This window comes from Nylanderia fulva, unplaced genomic scaffold, assembly GCF_048542155.1.
Source record: "Nylanderia fulva isolate GAGA-0341 unplaced genomic scaffold, ASM4854215v1 Scaffold16, whole genome shotgun sequence".
In the NCBI taxonomy this organism is placed as follows: domain Eukaryota; kingdom Metazoa; phylum Arthropoda; class Insecta; order Hymenoptera; family Formicidae; genus Nylanderia; species Nylanderia fulva.
In genome coordinates this window covers 4,589,866-4,615,516 of record NW_028189835.1, presented here as the reverse complement: position 1 = coordinate 4,615,516, position 25,651 = coordinate 4,589,866, and the positions used below count along the sequence as shown (strand labels likewise).

At 37.2% G+C, this 25,651-nt stretch overlaps 1 protein-coding gene and 1 pseudogene across 1 annotated transcript in view; one reads left to right on the top strand and one right to left on the bottom strand.

The window, feature by feature from the left end:
* Positions 1 to 25,651, bottom strand: part of LOC114940207 (netrin-1) — a 192,249-nt gene that overhangs the window by 144,520 nt on the left and 22,078 nt on the right. The window lies entirely within an intron of this gene.
* On the top strand, positions 11,913 to 20,372 carry LOC146723947 (uncharacterized; annotated as a pseudogene).

The window sequence follows — 25,651 nt, the reverse complement described above, 5'->3', positions numbered from 1 at the left end:
CGATAACTTACTTTCGATCCTGTTCCCTCGTCTCTCTCTTTTTCGAGGCTCGAGACTCGATGGTAAACTTTATTCGGAATGTAACTGTTTTCCTGTCTTTTTCTCCCGGGAATTATATTTGTATTACACGTGCAGGCAAAGTGGCACTTTGTGTGCGTGTTTTCTGTGCGGAAAGCGGCCGATTTCCCACGCCGCCATTTAGCGGCGACGCGGTGAGTGAATAAGCCGCATTCAAAGCCATTGCCTACGGCTAAGCCGCGTTCAAAGTCATTGCCCACGGCTGAAGCCGTGGGCAATGACTTTGAACGCGGCTATTCCCGCACCGTGCCGTCGCAAGATGGCGGCGTGCGATCGGCCACCTCGCGCACAGAAAACGCGCACAAAGCCACTTTGCCTGCACTTGTAATACAAAATAGTATGTGTATCACGTGCGAATTGACAATTGTTCACTTTCCGCACTTGATACACAATATATTATTATTATTACTTATTAGAGATACTTGCAGTTTTTGGAAATAATAACATTTCACTACCGAAATCTTCGTAATCATCTGTCAGAGAAAAGTGCATAAATCTTGCTGTCGAAAGTGAACATTATCCGTTATTTTTGACACACGCGATCTTTCCGCATTCACGCTACTTCATAATAACGAGTTTCGCATTAATTTTATTAAATTTCCGACACGCATTCGGGAATCGCCGCCGATCAACCTGCCTCGGGGTGAATATGATCGTTTCGAGCCCACACGTCGCGCTTCTTAAATCCTTCCTTTTGCCACGGATGATTAATTGTTCAAGATTGCGCACGTCCGATGCTTTCTCGACGGGGTTCGGTTTCTTTCTTTCTTTCTTTTTTTTTTAGTCGGCCACTTACGCCGCCCTCGTTTTGCTCCGATATCGAAAAAACAGCTCTCAAATCAGCGCACAAACTTGAAAAATGGAAAGCTTTTCCGCGAGCGCAAAGCAAAATTTCAATTTCGTTTTTCGAATCATTCGACAAAATCGTACGATTAAAGGGAAGAATCGATTTCTTCCACAATAGTTTGTCGTATTTTTGAGATAAATTCTTTCTTGAGAACATTTCTTAGCTTTAGACGTATTGAAAAAGTTAATATACGCGATATAATCATTCGTACGGACACATGAACAAGATTTTTCTATTTAATATACACATTTAACTTAATATTCTACTGATATCCATTCAAGATAGATAAATCGATCATTGCGTGTAGGATAAATTGTGAATATGCATTTAATGAAAATAATAACAGTAATAGTTACAAAATGCTATAATAATTTAGACATCATCTTAAAATCACATATAATACATTTAATCGTGTTCCAAACAGTCAATAAAATGTTTATATTTTATTATATTTATCAATCTATTTTAATAATTCTGAGATTTTAGATGTCGGAATGAAGAGAGTAATAAAATTTAATAATTCTTCATAAATCTTCGTTTTTAATCTCTTCTCATAATATCTCTCGCGCTTTATAAAGTCCGTATATTTTATGCAACTTTTAATCAACATCGAGAAACATTGTTCGACATAATCATGCACTTAGTATTCTCGCGTAAGAGATGAAGAAGAAGAAGAAGAAGAAACGATCCGTCTTTTTTAAATTAAATTCAATGCGTCGCGTCGTTGAAGAGAAGAGGACGGGGAAGAAAAAACCGCGGATCGTGGAATCGTCCGACGATGAGTTGAAGACGCACCTTTTAATTTAGTTTTCAAAATCACTTTAATGCCCGTCCGCATCATTTCCGGGCTAGAAGGAAAAGCTACGCGGCGTTTTAAAACACCGATTCGCGCGCCCGGTAATTGAACACGAAGTTATTATCCGGACCACTCTGCAATTCAGGATAAAAATGTCCGGAGGTCGGTGCTGTTGCGAGTTTCCGTGATTTTCGCGAATAAGGATCCGTTGCTTCGCGTAAAAGTGCAATCTTCTCTCTACCTCTTTCTTTTTCTCTCACGTAAGAGCCTTAAAAATATATACTGATTTTTGCGAAATGTCATAAGACAAAACTATACAGGCGACTGATAGATTTCGAATTTTTTTATGTGAATAATTTTGTTTGGTGAAAACATTGCAGAAGAAATGATTCTGGAATAAAAAAGTTTATTTTTTCTTCTTGGAAATATTTTTTGCTTCTTGACACTCAAACGGCGTTTCTTACGGTGCTTCGTTTTCTTCCTACAGAGAGTTCGCTTGATCTTATTTACAAACATTTCCAAGCACTTAAACGACGGTATATTTATGCAAATAGATTTAAAGTTGTATGCGTATAACACAAAAATAATCAAATCACTACAGATGTTAAATCTAGAATTTTTTATTTATTTTCTTAAACAATAAAAATATAAATATACAGTATTGTAAATATATTTCTCCTTTATGATTAATACAAATTAATATAAATATAAATATTAAAAATTAATAATTTAGTATCTGCTCAAGTAAATTTAGAGCGAAATGATTATGCCTGAATTGATCTTGAATAAAATTGTTTCAGAAATGATTTTAAATAAGCATCGGTTATTTTTTAAGTATATTTAAACTTGAGATGATTGTTCGAACACATCGTAAAATTCTTTAAGTAGGTATATTTAAACAGTTCGAAGCTCAATTGTGCGATTCGATTTTATTTGCCTATCGCAAATATTATTTATTTGACGGTCGTCACTACCTGAAGAACGAGAGAAGTCAGTTTATGATGGTCAAAGAAAGATGAAAATATCGTGTTGCAACCGTGTCAAAAACGGTGGCTCTGTCACGTATTTTCGAGACGATACATCCGTATTATATATTCCTGAACATTAGCTTGTTTCGAGACATAAGCGGCACAATATAACTGATATAAATCATTTCGAGCTTCTTTGCGATACAATAGTATTTTACAAGAAATTTTTTCCAATTTTTGTACAGTATAATCCGTGCATTCTTTCTTTCTTGCAATTTCAAATGAGTCATAAAAGAACTGCGGCGAATCATATACGTCTTTAATGAAGAATAATGAAGAATAAGCGCGTAATGTTCGGAAGAACAGGGCTTGGTAAACAAAAGCAGCGGCGCAATTAGCAACTGCTTCTGCGGGTATACACATAACTAATTGAACATCGTGTCTTCATTCAGCGCAAGCCTCGCGCTAATTACATCACGATTCTTCAAGAGGATTTAACGAGCGCGCTCGGGTTATTGCGCAAACGGCATCGTAAATTTCAGCTAAGCGAATCTAATCGACATCGTTCTTCGCTAATCGCTTCTTTCTCTCTCTCGCCTTCTCCCTCTGTCCTTTTCCCTTCGAGAGAGTCAGTGCAATAATATTAATTGCGCATAAAATCACGCGGCAAACCCTTTCATTCAAATTAGGCGACCGAACACGACGACGACGGAAACGCCATTTTATTCTTGGATCCTCTCTTAAACGCCGGCCATCGTCTCTCGTCATTAATATTCAGGATCGCCTTCGTTTTTGCGCGGACGAGTATCGCGCGGACTCACTCTCGTTTATTCTCGCGTTAATTAATTCCAATTTCAATTTATTGACGCCGACAGCCGAAGCAGTCCCCGGTGCGTGCTGGGATCGCCAGTGATCTGCCAGTAAATTACACGGTATAGATTTCTCTTTTCCGTACAATTAATGTGTCATTTACCGATATTATCGCGGTATCAAATGCGCGCGTGTGATTCAACGTAATTTTAATACGCGTGTTGTAATTATTGTATCTCTTTGCAAGTAATCCGGTTTCGTCATAATTAATAAATTTAGTTCCATTACGCTGCGTCAAAAGCACCAGAAATTAGAGGATTTTTTTTTCCCGACAAAATAATGTTTTCTTTCAATATTTTATGTCAGTCTATATAAAAAAATTAAATACACGTGGAAGTAGTTTTAATTTTTCAATTAAATCTTATATACCATTCATAAAAGTAATACGAGATCTTACAGATACAATGACGTTAAAATTTCGTGTATTTCAGAACCATTACGATGTTTCTTTTCCGCAAAATTGTACTGCGATTATTATCGTTTGGGCAATGACGCTAGTTGTGACCTGAAACCGAGACTGTTATGTGTTATTGTATATCTCGCGCTATCATCCCGTTTGTTACCCGAGATCCACCACTTCGGCCACTAGAACGAGCTTTTCGCAGGTGTTTAAATCGAAAACATCAACAGTCCCGCAGCCAACCTCGCTTGCAATCGCGTCACGGGGTCACAGGGTTCTCCAAACCCAGGCATCGCGTCGAGTCCGAGAGAGAGAAGGCGCGTTTATTTTCATACACCGATCTCAAATCATCGCTATCATCGTTCGGCCAAGCCGAGCAGATCGCGGGTTAAACGCGTGTTTATTTCCACGAAACGAATTTACGCTCTCTTTCGAGGACCTCCACTCTCGCCTGCGCAAACAGTGACACGGATTTTCCCGCCAAGGGTGTTTTCGCCGTGTCATCCTACGCGTGTCCTTTCTCCCCCTTTTCTCTTGTACGAGGCCTTCTACTGTACGTATGCGTGTGTGATCGCGTATAGGTGTGCAGGGTGAATAGTTTTTATTTGTGGCCGAGAGAGGACAATAGACTCCCAGGGTGCCCCAGCATCAACAGATTCCCGAGAGTCGATTCTACGTCTCACCCTCGCATATAGAATCCGTTCTCAACGTCCGGTAACACACCCGGGAGCGATACTTTGTGCCACGCTAGTCGTAGACACTTTGTGTGTGCACGATCGTGTCCTATGAATTTGAAATAGTATCCTTCGAGGCCGAAGGGCATCGAATCCGGCAGACTTTTCTCGACCCTCGTCTGAATTTCAGACCAGGCGAGACCGAAGAAAAAAAAGTAATAATCAGTGCAAGTCTATATACAATATCGAAAATATCTAGCGAATTCGATTGGATGCACCAGTGCGCACTGAATGCATATAAAGGTTTATCACACACAAATTCAACAATGACACAAGTAATTAAAAAGAGGAAAATAATGAATAGTAAAATCTATTATTATATCATTATTCATATTGAACAACAATAATAATAGCTCTTACTATTAATTATTTTCCTTTTTTAATTACTCGTGTCATTGTGAACTTATGCGTGATAAACCTTTACATGCACTCAGTGCGCACTGATGCATCCAATCGAATTCGCTATAATTGTGAGTGTGAAACACGAAATTACTTTGCCACTTTTTCAGATTTTTCTTGTTACGTGAATAATTCAATTCTAAAGATCGATTAAAATTCAATTGGTATAAAATTGTTCCTCGCACAAAGAGCGACTCGCCTTCTTTTTCTTCTCGCGCAAGTATCTTTTAAAGATCAAGATCGCTGCTTTTTATCACACATTGGCGATCTGCTCGCCGAGCTCGAAATGCTCTGCTGACAATGGAAACTCCTTCGACGCTGAGAGGTCGCGCCAACGTGAATAGATCGAATCGATCGAGAGAAGCGAGCAGAGAAGATCGACAGGAAGCAGTGCCCGGTCGTTGTCGAAATTGTCGATCGCGTGGACCACCGTGCTCGAGACATTTTCGGTTGCGACGCGACGCGAGTATTTGTCATGTAGATTTCGCTTATTAGCATCGAGAGAGAAAAAAGAATAGAGAGAACAAGGAAGGAGCGCAAAAAAGGACCTCCATTGATATGAGAAGCGCTCTCGTGAAGCAAGAATGTTGTTAAATAGATTGCTCGATTAATCTCTTTAATTTAGAGTAGGTATGCGAATATATGTTACAGTAATTATTTAAATTTATTGCAACTAGTTTTCTCCATTTTTCTAAATTATCGACATTTTCGGCCCTTTAATTCGTGCATTGTCGTGCAAGTAGTCGATTACTGTACCTATATGTGTATACATATATCAATCTTTTTTTATATAAATTTCTATTTTTATTCCATTATCAGTAACACGATAGGATATATAATATTATTGCACATCATTTACGATATTTATTACCTATCTACGCACAGCATGAAAAAAATCTTCCCTCGCTGCGGGATCTCGAGATCGAGATATCTTGTTGGAAAATCATAATATCCTCGAGGCAAATTAACGCCTTGAAAACAGAATTTCTAAGAATTTTTTCGACTTTAAAAAAAAAGGTCTTTTATTTATTTCGAAAGTAGGAATTCCCATTCAAGCGATACATCGGTTAACTTTTAAATCCTTGTTCAACAAAATTTTTGAGCAATTTACTGCTTGGTTATCCTTTGCTAGATGTCGTAAATCACTACAATGGTTTATACGGAATATGGCACGTGTTCCGTACTGTAAATCGTTGCCACTACGTGACTGCGTTGAAGTTTCTTTTTTTTTCGATAAATCACGTTCGAGAGCGAGGCACCGAGAAGCGGTTACACATAGAAAAGCGTACACATAGTCTCACGATTGACGTCCTGCAAAGAAATTCGATTCGTCGCGGTCGTCGGATGTGAAAGGGTCGGTTGTGATGATGATGTAGAGAAAAGTCTCGGCGCGGCAGAAGCGCCGTAATGAGAAATGAAATATATAACAGAGGTGAAATGTCGCGGAATACCACACAGATATCGCCATCATTCGTTTCTCCCTTCGGCAATATCTTTAGCAAAATTTACGCATCGTTATCGCAAACAAGTGCCATCGTTATGCGATTTACACATAGCAAAAGCTTTATTTATTTTGCGACGCGCATATTAAATTCTCTCGTGCACTCGATAAAAAAGTTACAATTATTCCCTCGCTTTTAATATTTATGACATAAAACATTTTTATTATTATTATATATCTTTATTATTTTATTATTATATGATATAATTTTTTCTGTTATTTAAACATACTTTATTTATATGCATGATATTCTGAAAAATATCAAGTTATCTATGCTATAGAGAAAAATCGATCTTAAATTGATGAAAGAATATATATATCGAAAAAATATATAAATACACGAAAAGCAATTTCTATATTTATAATTAACCAATTAAAAATATTAACAGTCTCCCCTTACTCTTGGCGTATCTACTTCTCCCTCGACGTTGACCGGAATTCAATTTTCTCGAAAGCAAATACGCGATATTTATTATTTTATTATTATATATATATATGTATTTTTATTATTTTATTATTATATGATATAATTTTTTCTGTGTTATTTAAACATACTTTATTTATATGCATGATATTCTGAAAAATATCAAGTTATCTATGCTATAGAGAAAAATCGATCTTAAATTGATGAAAGAATATATATATCGAAAAAATATATAAATACACGAAAAGCAATTTCTATATTTATAATTAACCAATTAAAAATGTTAACAGTCTCCCCTTACTCTTGGCGTATCTACTTCTCCCTCGACGTTGACCGGAATTCAATTTTCTCGAAAGTAAATACGCGATATTTATTATTTTATTATTATATATATATATGTATTTTTATTATTTTATTATTATATGATATAATTTTTTCTGTGTTATTTAAACATACTTTATTTATATGCATGATATTCTGAAAAATATCAAGTTATCTATGCTATAGAGAAAAATCGATCTTAAATTGATGAAAGAATATATATATATCGAAAAAATATATAAATACACGAAAAGCAATTTCTATATTTATAATTAACCAATTAAAAATGTTAACAGTCTCCCCTTACTCTTGGCGTATCTACTTCTCCCTCGACGTTGACCGGAATTCAATTTTCTCGAAAGCAAATACGCGATATTTATTATTTTATTATTATATATATATATGTATTTTTATTATTTTATTATTATATGATATAATTTTTTCTGTGTTATTTAAACATACTTTATTTACAATATATGCATGATATTCTGAAAAATATCAAGTTATCTATGCTATAGAGAAAAATCGATCTTAAATTGATGAAAGAATATATATATCGAAAAAATATATAAATACACGAAAAGCAATTTCTATATTTATAATTAACCAATTAAAAATGTTAACAGTCTCCCCTTACTCTTGGCGTATCTACTTCTCCCTCGACGTTGACCGGAATTCAATTTTCTCGAAAGTAAATACGCGAGCGCTCGTCGCAGACTCTCCTCCTCGAACGTGGCACGGGTGGTCCCGTCGTCCTGGGGTTCATGTTATGCACCCACGCCTGTTCGTGCGCGCGTTCGCATGTAAATATGCATGTGTGCGTCTCTCGCATCGGCTGCTTCTTCCGGTGCGTCGTTGCGCATGTATCACGCGCGCTCTACGAAGGCCAATTTCGCGGTCACGAACAGGGAAGCTTGACGGATGACAAGCGGCATCTGGGCAGTCGAAGAACCCACCAGGATGAAGCGGTCGTTACAGTCGAGTTGTTGGATGCAGGCTCGTTTCCTTGCGAGCAAACGAACCGCGTTAGGAAATTCCGCGCGTCGCCAGAGAAAAAGGCAGCATTTCTTAGATTAAGTATTTCTTTTTAAACAAATATTCAATCAGTTTTCCTGGAAGCATTCTTTTCTAAATCAAGAAAAGATAGTGGAATGCTCTTAGCAACTATTTTTGTTTACTTTATAAATAAGCTCGGGAACTATTTTTACTACAGAGAACTAGATTTTCCTCCTGTTAATATATCCTTAATGGATTCTTATCACCCACATTTCGTAAATTTATCTTTCACATTACAGAAATATGTACCTTTGGATTTCGAAAACCTAATATTTTGTATTTGATTTAGATAAGGAAGATATGTATGAAGTGTATATGAAAATGTGTATGAAGTATATGTATGATAAAGAAGCAGTAGAAAATGATACGGGAAGATATGAAAGAGACGTTCAATAAAACTAAAACAATTTTAATTCAATTCTTTAATTTCAATTCTGCGACTTTCGGATCTATATTTTTCTCTCGCACTTTATTTCTTTAGGGGGAATAGGGGATACATGGAATTAAAAATCTCTTGTAGAGATTATTCCAATTTTATATCTTGGCCGTGTCCAAGTAAAAATTTGGTGCCTTGTGCACAGGTATTTAATTCTAACGAAAAAATTTAGTTTCGTTTAGAATAACGCACTGTCATCCGCGATTTGGCTCTTATTGCCTATCTTATATATGTTAAATTTATATTTAAAACAATTTTATTTAAGTCAAAGTTTTTTACATTTGCAATTTTTTGTGTTCCAACTAGTGGAGTTTTTTTCAGAATCGCGAAAATTCAAATAAAAATTATCGTTAGTCTTTGAATGTGTGAAAATAAATGTAATCGAGAGCAGATACATCGATACTCGTCCAATTAAAATATACAACTAAAGGAAACCTCAGTTTCCTCTTCCGTTCGTTTTCGTATATTGTCTGAGAAAGAAAGACAGAGAAAGAGTGACCGTCTTAGAATTTCATCGGCGATGTTTGCCGATGACGTGCTGCGCAGTAGTGGGTGGATATTTTACGAAGATGGTGCGCACGGTGGCCAATTTGGCGAGTTACAACGTCAAGGAAGCTTGATAGATGACGAGGAACAGCTGGTGCGAACGCCTGTTCACCGCGATGCAAGGGTGGTCGTTATCGTTGTTATCGCGCCCGGAGTGCTATTGTTCTGTCAACACGCGGCTCTCGCCTTGGTATCGCCGCGTATTTTCCACTCGGGAACAGTATTTCGCAACACGTATCTGCATACGACATTAATCATATAATTACGAGCCATGTGGACCGCGTGCAAGCTATTACAGTTCTAAAACATCGCGTTAAAAGAATACAAATGCCGCAACATTTAAAGTAAAGAACGTGTGTATAGTGCTTCTTCAAACACCTTCAGCCTTTGCGCTGTATGTGTACACGAAAAGAATTTTCTCTTAGAATTTACCCTGAAAAATTCACATGGTAATCGTGGGACAATATAGTACTGGAAGAATTTTAGAAGTTTCTCTATGATTAATATTTATCGCAATAAAAAAATATTAATATGCACATAATAAAATTAATCGAACATATTTTATATCTTGTTGTGGTAGATATTAATATTCTTATTATTAGGAAAGAAAAAATGCCTATCATTTTTATTGTGGTAAATATTAATCACAGAAAAACTGATAAAATTCTTCACTGGAAAAAAATGTTGTTGCATTAAAAAAAATTCTGTTCGAAAATGTACGAAACAGAATTACTGGGGTTGAATCTACCAGGATTCCTTTTAATGCAACAAGTATCTGGTTTGCACAAACAACTGATTTGTCGTGCAAACAAGATTATTCTGGTATAAGATTCAACCAGTAATCCTGTTTTGTCCATTTTGAGCAGAATTTTTGAAAATTCTCTCTGTATGTGTGTCTAAATGTCTCTACTAAAATGTTGATCGCTGCGATATGAGTAACGTCAAATTGACTAGCCTTCGACATTCCGTTACGTCTAAATAAAAACCAAATGTATTAGACAGTCGCACTTACACCCCGCAAAAACTCATAAGGAGGGGACCATTTAGCGGAGGCATAATGTCCTTGTTATCCTTCATTGAATCATGAATGCTTCCTCTCATTCGTTATTTTTGCCCCGCGTAACAAGACCTCATTGAATAGTAACCGAGCCCAGTGTCCCGTTGCAGATTCTGTAGTCATCGTTGTCCACGTCATCGCGACTTCGACGTTCGATTTGCGATTCGTTACTCTGATTTACTGTTGATTTAAGTCGTAGACTACTAAATGGTTCATACTTTGATTGCTTAAACAACTCGTGAATGCTAACATGAGTACTAAAAAATTAGAAAGTGCAATCGTGTAGCAAAAAAAAATTGGAAAATTGAGATAAACATTTATTTTGATAATAATATTGAAATTTATAAGCACAATTTAACCATTCAAAACGTTAATTTTAGTCGCATTTCATGTTGAGTTCAAGTGCAAAGTTTCAATCGATTATAAAATAATTTCTAATAAATTCTAAATCGTTAAAAAATGGTTCAATGTGAGAAAAATGAATAATTTCGAAATATGACAGCTCTTCGCTTCCGAAATTATGCGCATATTATGCGCATACCTCAAATTTCTTGTCACGCGCGATCTTCTCGAGTGAATCTTTCTGACAGCGTCATCACATTTTAGATGCGATAAAATAAATATGATATACTATTCACGTCGCGCGCAAGCAACCAGAAGCTTCAATCATGTTCCGAATCGTTTGCCATGCATCGTCCATTTGAATTCTCCCTGTCTCTTTCTACTCCCGAAATTATTCTACTCGATCTCGATCAGCGATAAGCGCGGATTATCGTCTGTTTCGGTCCGTCCACCAAGAGGACTCCTCCTCCCTTCTCAACAGGAAAGGGAGATAATTTCGCATTCGATCTTTCTCTCTCTCTCTCTCTCTCTCGAGGTGCTTCGATTATTAATGGCCGATAAAGGCCCAGGAATGCTGGTCCCCGATCTTATCGTCGCTCGTAACCGGCACCTACGCCTCGTGAGCTTCTCGTATCGCGCCATATCACCCGTCCTCTCGCACATACACGAAGAAGTACGCATAACCGGACGCAGGTATCGCCGATATCGACGTGTCGAATTGTACGAGCGTTCTTGATGCACGTCACGACGAAGATATACAATGAGTTCATTCAACTTTGCCGACAATCGTATTAAACGCCATTAGCACCGTTGGACTTTTAGCTGTCATTCGTAGATTTCTATACAGTAAAAGCATTAACGAGATCTAATTCGTTTTACACATTACCTAGAATTATTGAACAACATGTCTTACATTAATTTTATCACATTATTTTTAATAGTTAGAAAAATATTTTCATAGATATATGTACAGATTATTTTGATAGAAAAATGATTATCTGTGTTAAACAACAGTATCTATATTGTAGGAAAAAATTGGTTTTTTGTTTAATTGTCAATAGCTCTTTCGTTCGAAACGAGTCGCTAGATGGTAGAGGAGAGCTTTCGAAATCTGTAAGATTACAGAACACGTCGTCGATGCTTAAACCGTCTGTGAGGACCCCGGTCGCTTCTCATCAGACTCCTCGGCTTCTCGAGCGGACGTCTCAATGAGTAACACTCAGGAAGGAATTACTCTTCCGATGCGTCACGACGAGAAGAAGCGGGTCGTGAAATATTACGAGAAACGTTTCGATTGCCGAGGAGTACCGGCAGCGAGGTGAGAAAATAAACAGTGAGTGTTTTCGGGCCCGTTTTTCGGAACGCTTCTCTCGAAGCGAGCGAGAACGAGAGAGAGTCTGGGAGTACTGTTTATTTTTTCTCATCTATACGTGCTCTCCTGAAAATCCCCTCGGGATCCTAGCAATGTAACGAAAGGAGAGGACTCTGTTTACCGTCGCCGATAGTTGGACCACACGCACCAGCCATGATTGCGAATCCTGGATTGCGTCTCCTATCGCTTGAAAAAAGTTAAATAACTAAAGTTTATTTTCTAGCAAAATCGAACGCAGCGTATCGAACAATTTCGTGTAGAAGAATTTTTAAATCTTTTACAATGACAATTTTATTTCTTGCACTTCATACCTACAATTTCAAGGACCTTTTTCTCGTTAAAAATATCGAACGGAAGAAAGAATGGTACCTGATGAAACTTTCGTCAAGATCAACTTTACATTATTCATCCCCGAACTTCTTACAACGAGATTTATTCGAGATTTTTACGCTTGATTATTAAACACGCTCTATATCGATTTGTCGTTGGAATCGAAAAGATTCCGTGGAGTGGGAAAGATATATATATACGATTTGATCATCGCAGATACGACGCGATGACGAAGTGTACTCGATCAATTCCACCTTGATCCTTCAGCTCCTTGTAAGAAAAAGCGACGGTCTACCTACATACGTATCTACCTACCGCGGGCCATCTACCTACTATCTCGAATTATTCTTCCGCGGGTGCGTGATTAAGTGGTCAATCTGTTCGAGACAATGCGCCACCGCCCACTCGGCCAATTTATTGGACACCCACAGCGGCGAACTTCCACGTGTGTCCACGTGCAAAGATAAGAAATGGCCGAAGGTCATGCGGGTCGGTCTCTCCCGACGGAGGAAATTCCCCACCTTTTCCGAATCGAGAAAGGATCGGCCAAATTTGGTTGCCCTCCGCCTCCGTAACACATATAATGACGTGAATCGACGCCCGTTGTCGGGACACTTAATCTCGACTTCACGGACGATTAAGCGGCATTTAATTCCTGGCTCGCGCGTTCTTTTAAGGAACGAAGACGAACGCCGAGAGAGCGCCGCTATTTCGACGACGCCATCATTCGTGAGAGAACTTGTAGATCAACGGGAATTACGATTCCGCGAGAGATTCCGCGCAAATTGGCCGGTCCCATAGTAGTATCCGAGTGATTGGAGTGATTGGGAAATTCCTTCAAGAAAATTTATTCGCGTCGTGGAAGAATATAAAGTAGCGCGAAAGAAGGCGTAAGAGGTAGACATCTGACGTCACGTATGTTTGCCTTTTTTTCTTACCTATCTTCTAAAAAAATATATGTATAATGATGATGAAAGAAATTTTTCAAGTCACGCAATATACGTAGCATCATATGTATGTATATACATTAATATATATATTAATATATATGTATATACATTAATATATATATTAATATATATGTATTATATATATATATATATATATATGTATATATATATATATATTAACTTATTAATGTATTAATATATATATTAATTAATTATATTAATAATATATATATTGATAGATATATGACACTTTAATACGACAATTTAATGAATTTATTCTATATATTTCTAATATGAATTTAAAGCACGGATGTTTTATACACACCTATGCGTACATATGTAGAGAAGAAATATATCCATTCGTCACGGACGTAATTCTTGTCGGTGCCCGTGTAATATGCAAAGCGCGCGTGATATCTCGCTATATTACAACGCGATGCATCAGGCGGCTCGTATTAAACCGCAGCTGTATCACTTACGTCATTTTCATCCTTTTCGCGAAGCACGCGAGACGGAATCTCGAGGGGAATTGCAAAATACCCCAATTATCAACTAGCACCTACCTCGGTCAGAGTGTTTCAGTAGAAAGTGCAATTTTTTTTCTATCCCCGACGTGTTGCGTAACGGTACTCCTTCATCTCTGACACCTAATTTTCCGCCGAACCTCTAATAATGCCCGATTATCGCGGCCTCGCGGCCAATCACGGCACGTACGAGCGGTCTGCGAGGTGAGATGCTGTTTAACCACACTTCGCAGAGACCATCTGCGAATTATCGTGAAGCGGAATGCATTAATCCACCAACGGTCTCTCGCAAAACCGCGCGCATACCGCGGTTCTTACTCTTTTGTGTCCAATCATTTTCTTTTTATTTATCGCCGCTTAAAGTTATGGGAATGACTCGATTATTAGCTGTTTGCAATTTCGGATTTGATTTCCTTTATTTTATTATCAATATGTAGTTATCACGTGGAGAAAGAAAGTTCAACGTGAAAATAATTTTTTATTTCATATATTAAAAAAATAAGAATAAAAAACTCACGAAAATAACATAAAATTTACTTAAATACGTATTAAATGCTAATTTTTTTATAATTTAAATCCCTTTAATATTATCTACGCGCAAAACACATTTTTAGGATTCGCGGGAAAAAATGAGTAATTAATTAAAATCTAAGTAATAATAAGAAGCCTCGAAACTTTGATCTGTCATTCGTACTTTGTTCGAGATAGTTCTCTCTTTCCCGGATAGAGCAAAAAATACTTTGTATAATCGATAATTAATTGTGCCGTTTAGCCAATTATTTCTTGCAAAAGAGTCCTTTGTTTCGCCGGCTTCCCGATACGCCGAATCTTCTTCTCCCTAACTCTCGAACTCCGAAACGAGCTACGACTTCGCGAACTCGAAACTCCTTGGCGCGAGTCCGAGGGAGCCTCCATGAAGGATCCCTTCCCGATACCCATTTCGCTTCCGCCGGATGGTTTGTCTTTTCTCCCGCGACGTCGTTCCACGCTAAAAGTTATTTTTCGTCGGCCAGAAAACGTAAAGCCTTCAGCTGTAAGTAAGAGATCTCGTGGCGGAGAGAGTTTCCAAGTTTCCTAGTTACTCGACGGTAACCTCTCTTTCTTCTCACCCCCGTTCCACCCCCATGTACTTCGTACCCTCCAGCGCGTGATCTCCATTTGGCCCTGCACGAGCCTGGTTTACCGGATGAAAAAAGGTCGGTCATTTTTTTTCTTTAAATCCCTGGGTTCGATTGATCGCGTCTTCGAACTTTGGAGGAAATCCACACGCACGAACGATTATTCGCTTCGAAATCTAAAGCCGCGTATTGATGCCTTGACTATGCCTACTCTCTTTCAAACTCATTCTTTACTTTTTACAAAAGTGAAATTGTCTGGAAAATTTAGATTTAAATAAGCTACAAAGAATTCGTTGAAAATTATTCTTTTTTAGGAAACGAGAATAAAATATTGATCACAAAGAATCATTTTCTGTGTATATGTAATAAACGATTTTTCAAAGCATTATTCATACATTTTTCTACTTGTATTAATATTTTGATAATTATGTCAATTATTTAAATTAGCCTGTGTCTATATTCGCTTTGACAAACCTTGAATGAACTCAAATGATCCAGAAACTTGAAAACTTGTATTAAGAAGATTTTGGGGAAAGGAAAGTGGTTCGCTTTTTGTGGAATCCTTCTATATAGAAGGACTTTGGTTGCACATCTCTCTGGTCAGGAATAGCAATACTTTGACACAAGAACTCGTTGGACCGCAAACTTTCCAAGTTTTCTAGTTATTTGGCGTAGCCGTTTCTTTTTGTTAACATTTCCCTCCTATGCCGTTTGCTTTCGCGATCCCATACGAGCTTCGTTGACCGAACAAAACGGCTGTCTTCATCGTTTTCACATTAAACTCGTATACGAATGGACCTTTCTTCACGAGCAATAACGCCGCATTTCTTTGAAACGCAATCGTATCATTAAAAATATTCAAAACTTTGCATAAAATTTAAAAGTTTTATTGTGATAACTATATCGGGAAAGAAATCTGATACGGACTTTTAAAAACTCAGTGAATAAAAATCCTACAATCGTTCATATTTCTTTTTTTTTTTATTTTTTAAATTTATTTTTCAATTTACGCATAATTATTAACACTTTATCGTCGTAGGTAATATCAAATATTTTGTGTATGATACGTTATTTAAATTATTTTTACTAATTGCCAAATGCGTGTATGGCTACTTAAATAATTATGATTGCATCGCAAAAAAAGATTTAAAGGAAAAAATTACGTTTACGCATAACCATATATTTCGGTATTACTCGAAGTAAAAGTACGATCTGATGACCCCACATACATTGTAACCTTAACTTTTGTTAGTAATTATATTTTGACATCAGCATTATACAAAGCCGGCACAAATGTGCGAGTCATTTCTCAATGTCCGCGTACTTAAATCCGCTATCGCCGGTTACCAAAAGCGAGCTTAAAGCGAAGAGAAAAATAGGCCGATAAAAGCTCACGTGGTAGCAATGTCCCTCCCAAGTGGACCACTAATCCTCGCGATCATTCATCTCCGCCTCTCGCGAAAGACGCTTACGACACCGTGTAGAGACGGCTTGCTCACAGATCGAAACCCGAATTCGGTAGTCATCAATCTACATGGTCTAGGGTGCGAACAAAGAGAACAACAACAAAAAGGTCTGTTTCGTCGGAGATTAATATCTATGCTGAGAATTAAGTGGCGCGCGCGTGATTAATATAGTCGAATCGCGCTAGAGATTTCGGTGGTCCATTTTAATTGCCGCTCGTCTCGGTCAATCAAGACTAATCAGGAAGCGATTATTCCCTCGGGACCCGACATCGAATGGTCCACGTGTCAATTATCCGTAAAAAACTCTTAGCTAATCTTCGCAAATTATTTCACTCGATAAATTGGAAGATTTATCTCGCTGAATTTTTTCTATATGCATATTTTAGAGAGTCTTTATAATGCGACGCTTTGCATGCTCGCCGAGGAAGAGCGTAACTTTTTATCTGCGCGCGAACATTCACGGGTTAATTCGTCGTGGGCGAGAAAAAGTCGGGTGGGTTATCCAACGGATAGAGTGCAAAGGTGATAGCGCGACCACGAGCTACCCGCTGTGCTAATAGCTCGGATATGCGCCCGACACCTTCCATCTCAGATTCACACGAGGGCGGACGAAACTTCGTCCGCGTCACGTACTCGATCGCGAAACAACCTCACGTATACGCCTTGATCCTCGCGTCGTGGTATAGTGTAGAAAAACGATCGTCGGCATTCTGTTGACCGAGGTGTGCATGTACAGGGTGTCTCGACTCGTCGTAACTCGCGATCTTCATTTCCAGCCCCTTCGCGCATTAATCACATCATGCCGATTTGAGGTATTAAGATATTCTTTTCCAATAATTTATTGTTTTAGTATAAAAAAATCCTACATTTAATTTTTGTGAAATTATATTTATATTTAGATATATGTATATTTAAAAAAAAATACAAAATAAAAATATTTGTTACAGTATTTAATTACTGATTTAAATAAAATATTTATTTTAAAGAGGATACATTTAAGATATGAATTAGAAATAGATTGACAGAAAAGAATTAAATTTTTGTACGTCTAGATTATTTTGAAAAGTGATTTCCAGTTTTGTGTAAAAATGTCAATTTGTAATACCGGTTCGCGTTTTCTCATCGGCTGCTACATCGAGATCGACAATACTTTTCCGGTCATGATCGAAGTCGGCGTTCGCTTCGCACCGAATAGTGATTATCTCGCGCGACGGTCCAGATAAAGGCACCAAAAAATCCCCCAGCATCTCGGCCCATCTCCTCGAGGCAATTCCAGGCATTACGTGGATCGAGATCCAATTACGCGGATTCGCCGAGGCTGTTCGATCCACGCGAGCGACACGATCTGATTCTGAAGTAACGGGTAGGAGGTGTTAACCCTATGTGTAAAGTGCAATTCCCGTACGTATTATCGTACGTATACGCGTATGGAGTAAAAACGCGGCATATATATTTTTAAAAATTCTTATCATACGATATATAAAACGAAAATAGGTATTTATGCGTTACATGTTTGAATTCAATTATTTTTTAGACACACAATCTAATTTTTTAATGGAAATACAGCACCCTCCATAAGTTTGGAAACACCTTACGCATTTTACAGTTAAAGAATTGCATGGCAGCGATCTGTTATAAATAAAAATGTCATTTAAATATTTTCTGTTTATTTTATGATTTATTTATACAAAAAGTCTGTCAAGAGGATCCTCTTAATTTAAGAGAAAAATTCTCTGAAGAAATATTCTTTAATTAGATATTCGTAACATGCAAGAATATAAACTTAATGGAATGTTTTTTATCCGTATATTATTTGAAATATTATTATTAATGTTATTTAAATATTTTACAATTTATTGATATAAAAAATCTACACAGATTGCTGCCATACGATTGTTTAACTGTAAAATGTAAGGTGTTTCCAAACTTATAGAGAGTACTGTATATAATATCAAACGTTAAATATTCTCCATTTTTCCAAAATATTTATATATTAAGCTAATATTTAATATTTCAAAAATATTTATACAAATTATTTTCAAGATTAATTTTCAATTTTCTTGATACCGATTGTGAGAAATGATTCAAATGACGATTGAAAAAATAGTGCAATGCAATTTTCTGTTTAATTGACAAAAGCTAATTAACGCAATAAATCGGCATAGAGGTAGAAAACCTTATTACATATTCTCCATTTTTCCAAAATATTTATATTAAGCTAATATTGAATATTTCAAAAATATTTATACAAATTATTTTCAAGATTAATTTTCAATTTTCTTGATACCGATTGTGAGAAATGATTCAAATGACGATTGAAAAAATAGTGCAATGCAATCTTCTGTTTAATTGACAAAAGCTAATTAACGCAATGATCCGGCATAGAGGCAGAAAACCGTCTGTATCTCTTACAGACGGCAGTTCCTTTTGCGCTTCTTGTTGTGCAACGCGATCGCAGGCGGAGATAGGAAGCTTCGCGCGCGATTAAAGCTCTTAATTGATAGAAAATAATTTATTACAATCAATTCCAATCGGTAGCTCTTTTACAGCGGCTCGTTTCTTCCTTTTTCGATAGCGCGGCAGGACGAGATCGCGAGATTCTCACAACCGCATAGAGGCGATACGATAACTCGTTCCAGACAGCTCGGCGATATTGAAATCGCCTCTAATAGCTGACTGAGGCCGTCCGAGGCAGAGGATAAGTCCGAACTCGCTTTATGATGTATGATTATCGAGATATGCTGCAAAATTTACTCTCTCACCAGTTTCCAGATCCGAACTACTGCGGGATAACGACGAGGCAAATGATTGATTTATGCGCGGTGAAAGGAGTGCTGAGAGAAACGCGCATTCGTAATTTTATTGCAAACATAAAAATCGCATATTAATGTACGCACCGATATTTGTTGCATTGCGTTTTAGACTACTGGAGCAACTTATGGCACCTTAGATGCTATAAAATCAGGAATTCTATTACAACACTTCGCCGTACGAACATTTAAATGATTGGTATTACCATATTAAATGATGGTATGAAAACAGTAAAATATTATTTTTATGCTATATATCATTTTTAAAGCTTTTCCATATCTTAATATTTGAAATAATATTGTAAAAAAAATAATATATCATTCTAATGATATTTGCTCGTACATAATTAAGTAAAATTTGTTACACGAAAAGTGTACACGAAATTTGTTATTTGACATAAATTCCACGACTGCATATGTCCAAATAAATATGTTTTACGATGGGAGAACTTTTTCTTGAGATAAGTTTCCGCCACACTCGCCTTCTTCTTATCGCGCAACATGGAATTTCGAAGAAAATTACGCCAAGTTTATGACAGAATATTGCTATTTTATCGCGCATATAAAGTTCTCCGAGAAAAATGGTAATATAAATAAGAACAGTTTTATCTTCTCCGCGTAATAAATGATAGTGTATTAGTTTCTTAAAATGTTTCATAAGTCTACAAATACAAAAAAACGCAGTTTATATAATTCTAACAATACCCTTTCATTTTCTTCCTTTAATTAATTTCTTTCAGATTAAAAAGAATATTAGTAACAAAAAATTCGGCAAAATTTTCTTTACATTTCTCCGCTATTTTTATTTAGATTAACCGCAAGAAATGAAATAAAATAAATAAGAAAGAGAGAACTTTCAGATGTCACTGTCGCAACGGATTTAGAGATCCATATTCTCATCTCTATTTAACGCCACGTTTCCTGCTAAATGCGCTGAGATCCCGGTTCCGTATTTTATTTGTTTAACAAAACGCGAATGTCGCGTTCGGCGCCAAAGCAAAACGAGAATCAAACGTACGGTGCTTAAATACGCGTTGTAGATTTGAAAATCCGCCAACGCGACGCAGAGAGCAAAGTAGCTTAAAATCTTGGTCGAGTCGATCCAACATCCTGCGTGAACACGCAAAGTCAAAAACTTTCCGATTAGCTGCGGACTGTACGCGTTGCTTTCGTGAGATAACGCGGACATCACGTGTATATCTCGATAAAAAGTATCGGAAATTGCCACGTGTGTGCCAGCCGAGCCACGACGAAGACAACAGGCCGGGACCGATAATCGGGGACGTCGTCCATTTAGATAAGAGCTGCGCCTAAAAAGAGCTGCGCCTTTCCAAAGAGAGTCCCCTCGTAGGAGCCTCTTGTCGCCGAATTTGTTTACTCCCACGTGGGGAGAGACTCGAATATTTACGAGCCGCGGTGATTTCTAAAGATTAGACCGGTATCGCTTTTTATCTATCGCGTCGGTACAATGCGTGTATGCAATCCGCAATGTATGCAATTCGGAGCTGCGGGAAACCGTGAGATTACGTCGAGATCGCGAGCGAGGGATATATTTCACGGGATGAAAAACGAGAAGGGTTCGAAACGAGGATGGTCCATAAGTTTGGGAAAGCTCGAAGATCCTTTCTCGCTGAAGATGCTTGAGCGCGTACGGTGTCAAGTTTATACCCGAATTTAGGTATAGAAGAGCAGCTGTGATTTATTACGGTTATATACCATAGATGGAAAAAAGTGGTAAAAGTCAAAAGAAGCACTCGGAAAACCAAATTCATCTTTGAATCATTTCATATAATTGAAATGTTAGAGGAATCAACTAAGGACAATTTTTCATACACAGAGAGAATTTTCTTTTAGAATTTACCCTGAAAATCATGGTAATCGTGGGACAATATGGTATTGGAAAAATTTTATAAGAGTTTTACTGATTAATATTTACCACAATAAAAATATTAATAGCTACCACAATAAGATATAAAATATACTCGATTAATTTTACTAAGTACATTTACTATGTACCTATTAATATTTTTTATCAGAGAAATTCTAAGAGAAAATTCTCTCCGTGTAGAAACTTCGAACAAGAAAAATTAATGATTATATTGCCTCCTAAAATCAAGATCGACAATCTGATTCGTAGTGGATTGTGTCTTAATTATAATATAACGTTGTAAAATAAACAAATGAAAAGACGGTGAAATAACCGACTAGCAAATTGCATATTCGAAAACGCAGGACGCAGGGCGTAATTGCAATCGCCGGCGCAACAGTCATTGATCCCGTTTAATTCGGAGGTTACGAGCCATTTAGGGGCTTCTATCTCGTAGGCAGATCTCGGCGGCCGAGAATAATCAACGGCGGAGAGACGGACATAAGGGTGCGTCTATAATAATCGTCCTCGCCGGGCGTTCCCCGGCGTATATATGCAATTCCGCGACGCGTTTCCGCGACTGAGATGCCCGATAATAACGTGGCAACGCTCTCCGTCCGGTCCTGAGCTCTAATTCCTCGACTCCATTACGGGCCACCTGGCCCGGCAGTTAATTTCGACGCCGCAATCTTTGCGGAACGGGACACCGGGTACGTGAAGGAGAAAGACAGAAGGGAACGGCGCGAGTTTATTCGCCGAGATTGTCCGAGATTGCAGCCGAAGAGGAACAGTCGTGGATGATGAGAGAGAGAAGGAGACTTGAGCACAAAAAGGGCAGACGACGAAGGAAATGATATTTCCGAAAAGAGCAGAGGCGAGAGCGAGAAAATTGAATGAGAGAATCTCGACAAACAATACGGCGGAACGCCGGAGGATTCGCGGTGTATCTCGCGTTTTTACGCCAACAAATGGAAGAGGATGTTGCACTGCCCTGTTCTCCACAACCTCTCTTCGCGCTGGAGAGATTTGATCGGACGCGATGGAAAATATGATAGCGCGCGCAAATCCCGTCGAGCTCTCCTCCTCTAACATCTGAGTCTTCCGAGACGATGTTTCTGGCTTCGAGATGAATTTGTATTTCGCGCAACGGAGTGAGATTGGAGTGTCAAGGAGGAAAATGAAACGACGCGTATATATACACGCGGTCGCGTTATGTGCACTCGTGTGTATTTATAGGCATCTTTAATTTAATGCGCTGGCTGGGACATCAATGCGAGTGGACAGTCATAATAAATAGACCCTCGTGCGCCGTCGGTTGTCCTCAGAATTGCTGTTCTAATCTATTCATTCTCGGGTAATTAATTTGTCGCTAGCCTGTCGTCTGCTTAATTCCGCGGGACATAAAACATCGCAACTATTTAAACTATTATCGCTCCTTCGATACTCGTATTAGCCTGGTTTTTTCATTCTAATGACAATTAAAATCAATGCACCACGTACTTTTTTCTTCAACATACGTGGAACAAAAATTAGCTACGATAATTAAATTTTAGCTGTCCCTATATTACACGTGAAATTTAGTTATCATACCTTTTAGCTATGAGAGTTAATATTTATTAGCTATAGAATTCGTTCAGTTATAGAAAAAAATATTAGGTATCATAGCTAAAATTTAGCTATGGTAGCTAATTTTTTTATATGTAACGTGTAATATATTTTTACATGAATCTCAGATGGACTGTTTACATATAAAATATTTTACGTTACATATAGCGATCCATAGAGCTATCATTTTTTCATTGTGTCGGACAAAAATTTAATTTAAGTGACAAAGAATGATTCCGCGAGGAACACGAAGAGCTAGAGAAGGAACCGATAAACGTGAAAGGTGGCAAAGGTACCTAAGAGGAGAGCGACAAGACGAGTTTCTGCCGGGCGGATTTCTAAAAGGCGATGCCAACAGCGGGGCCATTTAAGGGTATCCTGGCCAAAGGCGCCGGCGACCTCGTCGATCCTGGCGACTGGTTTCGCGAACGCGTTCATCGCGGACGTTTTTCTCGTTTTTTCGTCCGCGCGAAATCGTAACGGAAGCTGACCGTCCCTCTTGCGAAAGATGGTACACGCATGAATACATTTGATACAGGATTCTCTCGAATTCTCCACTCGGGAATTTGCGTATCGAGAATGCTGTGCTTTTCGAAGATATCGACTTGGTTACTTCGATTACGGCAGAAATATCGTAACATTTTTTTATTCTTCTCCAAAAGAGAATTTTGCATATTTTGATGATTAATTTAATAAGTCAACATTTCTAAAATTATGTAAAAAAAATTATAGTTCTATTGTATAAAAATCTTTAAGATGCGGTTTTGAGCTATGAACGAAATCTTTTCGAAGATATCGACTTGGTTACTTCAATTACGGCAGAAATATCGTAACATTTTTTTATTCTTCTCCAAAAGAGAATTTTGCATATTTTGATGATTAATTTAATAAGTCAACATTTCTAGAATTACGTAAGAAAAATTATAGTTCTATTATATAAAAATCTTTAAGATGCGGTTTTGAGCTATGAACGAAATCTTTTCGAAGATATCGACTTGGTTACTTCAATTACGGCAGAAATATCGTAACATTTTTTTATTCTTCTCCAAAAGAGAATTTTGCATATTTTGATGATTAATTTAATAAGTTAACATTTCTAAAATTATACTTTTATTGTATAAAAATCTTTAAGATGCGGTTTTGAGCTATGAACAAAATCTTTTCGAAGATATCGACTTGGTTACTTCAATTACGGCAGAAATATCGTAACATTTTTTTATTCTTCTCCAAAAGAGAATTTTGCATATTTTGATGATTAATTTAATAAGTCAACATTTCTAAAATTATACTTTTATTGTATAAAAATCTTTAAGATGCGGTTTTGAGCTATGAACAAAATCTTTTCGAAGATATCGACTTGGTTACTTCAATTACGGCAGAAATATCGTAACATTTTTTTATTCTTCTCCAAAAGAGAATTTTGCATATTTTGATGATTAATTTAATAAGTCAACATTTCTAAAATTATACTTCTATTGTATAAAAATCTTTAAGATGCGGTTTTGAGCTATGAACAAAATCTTTTCGAAGATATCGACTTGGTTACTTCAATTACGGCAGAAATATCGTAACATTTTTTTATTCTTCTCCAAAAGAGAATTTTGCATATTTTGATGATTAATTTAATAAGTCAACATTTCTAGAATTATGTAAAAAAAATTATACTTCTATTATATAAAAATCTTTAAGATGCGGTTTTGAGCTATGAACGAAATCTTTTCGAAGATATCGACTTGGATTACTTCAATTACGGCAGAAATATCGTAACATTTTTTTATTCTTCTCCAAAAGAGAATTTTGCATATTTTGATGATTAATTTAATAAGTCGACATTTCTAGAATTACGTAAGAAAATATTATAGTTTAATTGTATAAAAATCTTTAAAATACGGTTTTGAGCTATGAACAAAATTTTGACAAATTCCTAAATATATGATCAGGATTATAAATTGTAATGAACCTTTATAAGTAATGATCTTAAATATCTCTGATTGTACTCCGCAACAATCTGAGTCAAAGAGAATGTAATCTGAATCGTAACATATAGAAGGAGAAAGAGAGAAAAGGAAGAGTGAGCTGAAAAAAATTGACTATTATACAACCCTTTTACTCTTTGAGAAACACGCGCACTAATACTAATTAAAAGAAAATAAAGAAGTCTCTTACAAAAGTGCACGGTCATAAATCTCTTTCCAGGAGCGCGCAACTATCCCATTATACAAGTTTGTAAAGCTCATATGAGGGAGTAACTCCCGAGGCTGTAATAATTCATTTTATGATTTCATGAAGTCGTCCACGCGTTCGTCCATGGAAGCATCCCGTTTTGTACGAACGGACAATAGAGACGGAGTTTGGTACAAGCAAGTGAAAAGAATAAATTTTCGCTAACAACAGCTCCCGCGAAGTTCTTTTTAACGAGATCACACTTTACTTTCCACTGCTCTTTCGTCCGCCAAGGATCTCTGATACGTCGCATTCCCTGCGAGCAAATAAAAAAAAGACTTTCCCGACTTTCGAGGTGGCAAACTAATTGCAATTTGTCGTTCTCGGTGATTTATTCGCGGAGTAAAGCTAACTTGGAAACAGATTCTCGCGCAAAGTTTTTTTATTTGATCATCGTTAATTTGAATAAGAATAAAATTATGGACATCTCTCCGAGAGACATATAGGCTGGTTTTGGATTATCTGCGCTACCGATGATTGCTAAAATTTCTGTCGAGCGAAAGGGTTGAGGCGCGCAAAAATAAAGGAGAGATTCTCTCTACGTGATAAAGAGCGAGAGAATAAATCGAGCCGAATGAGCGTGCGCGGTCGCAAACGAACGCGGGTATGCG